This window comes from Mauremys reevesii, linkage group 11, assembly GCF_016161935.1.
Source record: "Mauremys reevesii isolate NIE-2019 linkage group 11, ASM1616193v1, whole genome shotgun sequence".
Classification (NCBI taxonomy): domain Eukaryota; kingdom Metazoa; phylum Chordata; order Testudines; family Geoemydidae; genus Mauremys; species Mauremys reevesii.
The window spans coordinates 648,197-653,691 of record NC_052633.1 but is presented as its reverse complement, the minus strand read 5'-3'; positions in this window follow the sequence as shown (position 1 = coordinate 653,691).

Below are 5,495 nucleotides of genomic sequence, written 5' to 3'. Positions count from 1 at the left end.
AACAAGCCAACCGTGCTTGCAAAAGTAACCTCTGTCTAGAACACTGCACCTTCTTAAAAATGGCTGAAACAGGAATTATTTCAACAGGACTTACACAGGAGCAATGCAGGCAACAGATATACTGTCTCATTCTCTTTTCGAGTGCTGGGCTACAAGTCAGACATCCTCTGTGGGACTTTCTTGCTATTGCACTTACGGCACCACTGGTGTGCCCCCTCGTGGCCAGGCACAGTCTAGCAGGTCTTTCCTGTCTCGTGCCCCGTCTCAATGGTCCCTCCAAACCTGTGGTGGTCCACCTCTGCTGGCCAGGTCGGGGGTTAGTTCCACACCCCCGTCAGCGTAGTCAAGTGCCAAGTCCACATAAAACGATACCCAAAGTTCCAGCCTTTTCAGACCCTTTTCTGGGGGTTACTAAGTCCCTTGGGTCCTCCCCTGGGATCTTCAGTGTAGGCCACTCACAGAAACTCAAGACCTTCAAGTCCCACTCAGCCCCCTCCCCCAATACCCTGGCCCAGGCTCACCACTGTCACAAGAACTCTCATTTCCACCTGTCACGGTATTTCCTGAGCCGCTGCTCTGTACTGGTCTGCCGCAGTAAAAACCACCATCGCCTGTAGCCTTTGCACTAGCCCTACCCAGGGTTTTCCCTGCCTCGACTAGCATTCCCTGGCACCCTCAGCTTCCTTCCCAGGGCCCACGGCCTCTCAGCTTCTTGGAACCGACACCTGCAAAGTTCTTTCTTACTCTTATTTCAGAGCAGTGCTTCCTCCCTGCCCCAGGAGCCTGTTCCTTCCTGCAGCTCCTCCCCGCAGACCCGCCATAGGCTTTGCCATCACTGCCTTTGGGGTGTCACTGCCTCCAGCTTCCTCCTGGCACAGGACAACACAGCTCACCCCAGCCTCCACTGCCCCGAGCCTTTCTCTGGCTCTGAGCCTCTAGTGCTGGCGCCAAGCCTCCCATGCAGCTCTTCACCCTTAGCCCAAAAGAGGAAAGAAACTCCCAGCTGAGTCCTCCCCGGCCTTTCCCCCCACTGCCCCACACACCCTCCTTTCTGAAGCCCCAACTCCCTCCCAGCGAGGTTTGATCACTGGTTATGCCTGCTATGTCTCCAGCTGCCACTCAGAAGCCTAATTGGGCTCAGGCTGCTGTTAACTCAGGATTAACTAGAGTGGGGTTTATAGATCCCATCATATACTGACTATAGAGCATTTTAAAGTCCACCTCCCCCCCAAAAAAATGATTAGCAGCCACTTCCAGTTCCTCTTATGATCAATTATTGCTTCACTGTGTTTTAAAAAAGCAAAAACCCACACATACCCCATAAACAAGGCACTGGTAGAACGTTGCTACTGCAGCGATCGCTGACAAGCACCAGTTGTAAAGTCTTGGCATTCGGCTTTTAACAGCTCAGATTAGCAGGAGGGGGCTAAACTGCCACTGGCAGAGCATGGAGTGGGCTTGAAAGCTGCTTTCCAGGTAGTCAAATTATCCAGAACCTAGAGGAACATTGTGTTTGAATCTCCTAGCAAGATGAAGAGAATTGTAACAGATACTGACTTTTTAAATATCTACATCTCTACCTCGATATAACGCTGTCCTTGGGAGCCAAAATATCTTACCGTGTTATAGGTGAAACCGTGTTATATTGAACTTGCTTTGATCCACTGGAGTGCGCAGCCCCACCGCCCCGGAGCGCTGCTTTACCGCGTTATATCCGAATTCATGTTATATCAGGTCACGTTATATCGGGGTAGAGGTGTATACATTTTCTTCCCACTTATTCTCACTTTCCCCCCTGAATTGTTCTTAGCTTCTGTACTTACTGGCAAAGCCTCCGACTGACTTCAACAGGGTTTTGGTCAGGACCACACTGAAAACGGCCAGCAGTATTACTTATATATATCCCTACAGAAGAACTAACTGTTCTTCTGGCCCAGAACTCTTAAAAACCAGTAATGAAAAAGGCAGATTTATTAAGAAATTCCATCTAGAAGTGTTCGCAGCCTGGCTCAGGCAAAGGTGTGCCCCAATCCTATCCTGCAGAATGAAGATGCTCTGACGCGTGGTTATTTTGGATGCTGAATATTGCACTGGGCTCATCAGCCTCTCACGTGGGGAGGCAGTGAGTCCAGGGTGTGCTGGTCTTGAAAGCATATTTGTAAGCGGGAGGCACTGGTGTTACTATGGGGTAACGCTCTGACTTTTTACCTCTGGACAGCTTGAATAAAAAAGTGGGTTGGATTTCTAGGCCTGCCGCAGCTCCTAGTGACCTCATTGGGATCTGGATCAGGCCCCGTATCACTAATGAACATTTTTCTACATTACTGAACATTGCTGCACATTTGGCAATCCCAGCTTGGGTTCGGTCCAGACTGAAAGGTCAGGGACGGGAGGGATGTGGAAATATTGCTTACTGCCAAACTGCGATTCTTGCCTGGCCAGCACTATTACTTCACCGCTTTCAGGATTACATACCTAATTGCTTCTTAAAGGGGCACAATGTTATTTTAAAATTGACGGCCAACATCGTCAAGTGACCTCAAGTCTGGAGCGCTCAGGATAAGTGGAACAGAAAGGTGGTTTGGAGCCAGTCCTCACCCTCTACCCACCTTTCTTCGATACAGTCTAAATTCAGTATAGCTTAGGCTCCAGCCCCAAATGGTTAAAGCAATAGGGAGCAGTCCATGAAATTGTGCTATGTCAAATATTTCACTCTTCTGTTTGCACCCCACCCTCTTCTTGATAAAAATACAATGAGGCCTTTTTAGAGCAGCCGTAGACGAGAAAGCCAATTTATTTCTTTGTCCCTTGTAAGCGTATGCACACCAGGCTCTGCCTGACGGCGGGGTAGTGACTGGCAGATCTACTGTGCTATGGGAGAAGAGAAACAAGAGCAGGAGATCTTTGGGGGAGGGGGTGCCGCCTGCTTCTAGTTTAATCACGGGGGGTTCACTTGCAAACACAGCTGCACGGAAAAACACCTTCTGCAAGGGCAGAATGCATCCGGCTGCCTCCAAGCTAATTCCATTGTCTCCCCACCTTTGTAGCTGCCGGGCTGCTTCTAAAACATACAAAACAAGGGAAACGGATTTGGAATTCTCAGCTGACTCCCAAGTAGACCCCATGGATGCTGCTGGGCTGGTGCCTGTGGCTGGGCCGGATCCAAAGCCTGTTGAAATCAATGAAAAGACTCACCCTCACTTCCTTGCGGGGCACCTGATCCAAAGGCCACAGAACTAAGCAAGAAAGCTCCACTAGGACTATGGGGAAGTGAGGAATAAATGTTTGTTAAATATGAAAGGCCAGTTGATGGGGAAGAATTACTGTCATATTTCTGGGAAGGTTTCATAAGCAATATGGGGGGGAGGGATAGCTCAGTGGTTTGAGCATTGGCCTGTTAAACCCAGGGTTGTGAGTTCAATCCTTGAGGGGGCCACTTAGGGATCTGGGGCCAAAATCAGTACTTGGTCCTGCTAGTGAAGGCAGGGGGCTGGACTCACTGACCTTTCAAGGTCCCTTCCAGTTCTAGGAGATGGGTATATCTCCAATTATAAAATAAAAAAAAACATAAAAATCCTAAATTACTGGAGAAACAACACTTGCCCGTGTCCTTCCTTAGTGCAGTGCTGTTAGAATCATAGAAGATTAGGGTTGGAAGAGACCTCAGGAGGTCATCTAGTCCAGCCTGTTCACTAAGGGCTCAGTCATGCACTTGGGATCTCCCCTCCCTTCCTGCAGAAAGTGGGGATCAGGGGGCTTTGCTTTCTCTGCAGCAGCATTTCCCATCCTGCAGACAGCTCTGTGGGGAGGCTGGGAGCAACGCGCACTAGCTCTGCAGCGATACAGCCAGAGGGGCTTTTTCTAGGCTCCCTTCCATGGGAAGCCCCCACTCTAATGGGTCCCAGAGCAGCTGGTAGCAGGGAGGGTTATAGGCAGAGCTCCACCTTAAGGAAGAATATGCTGGGGTGGCCCTGGAGGTCTGTAGGCAGAACCTTTGCTGTGTCTCAGGGGAGGATGGAAACTCGAGAAGTGGATCCTTGCAGCGGGACCTGTGCCTCCCCAGACATTGCCACCACTCAGGGGAACCATCTAGCCTCAAAGTTATTTCAGTCGCCAGTCAGCTGGGAATGCCACTTCTACAGATTAGTGCTTTCCTATCAGCCCTTACTTGCAGCCTAGAATAGCTGCTGCTGGCTCCAGGAAGCTGAATCCCTGCAGGCAGTAGTGTCCAAAGCGCAGGCTGCAAAGGCAGCAGTTGTGAGCCCTGTACGCAGGCCGTCCCTAGGAGGGTGCGGGGCCCAGGCGCAGTTTCTAATGTGCTGGGGGGTGTTCCCCCTGGCTCTACCCAGGCCCCACCCCGGCTCCACTCCATCTCTTCCCACCTCCTCATCTCGCTCGCCGGCCCACCTCACCTCCTGGCCAACCTCCCGCAGGGACCCCAAAGCACAGGGCTCAGGACGGTCTCTCCGATTCGCCGTATCCCAGGGATGGCTCTGCCTGTGCATGATGAACAGACACCTCAGAGCTAAGGTGAGGCTGGAGCCAGGGCTCAGCTTCACGGGCTACTGATTTGCCCCTCCCCATGGGTCTGCCATTGCGGGCAGGCAGGCCATAGAGCTCTCCCTAACCCTCCAGTCGGGGCACAGGGCCTGGCCCTACCTCGCCCCGGGGGCAGAAGTGACTCAGTGTTTTTATTTTCTGACACTGAAGGGTTAGGAGCTACAGACCTTGGCACTGATGCTGAGCAGCATGTCTCAGGAGGTGCAGCCTGGTGGGGGGCTGGGCAAAAGTGGCTTTACATCAGCTTTCCATGTCTTGCGTCCTGGGCCCCAGCGGCTGCTCTTCCTTAAAGCTATTTCCCACGGCCTATTAGAAGCCAGAGTTGACTAGTCACAGCCCTCCCCAGCAAGGCCTTACCCTGGGACTGCGCACTGTGAACACTTTAAGAAAACAAATATTAACAGACTTGCAATAAACTAGGCAAAGTTGACAACACTGGGACCCTCCTAAATCATCGGAAATCTGGTCTGCAGTGGGTTAGTTTAAATAGACAAAAACCCTTATAACGTGTTTAAAAACAAACCTAGAGTTGTTTAAACCAGAGCAAGTCAGACGAGGCCTAACACTGCTTTAACTTGCATTTCTAGATCTGGGCCTCATTCTATACGCTCAGCTATTTACACCAACGCAAGAGGAGTGCAAATGCTACCAAGTCCGCACTGGCAGAGGCTTGTCCTCACTTTGTGTGGGTGTGATGGACAGCAATGGAGACTCAAACCCTGCGTGCTGCTTAGGGTTGCAGAAGAGGTGCCAGTGTCTTAGGTCTCATGCTTTCTCCAATGGCTCTGCTGCAGAACGGCACAAAATAATCTAGCTACAAAGAGATCTTACGAGGTCCATTTCCTTCCCCTGAAAAAGAGAATCATCTTTATTTATCCATCGAATCCTTTGCAACTTCTTTATATTAAATTCCCCATCACACAGAACAGGCTCTG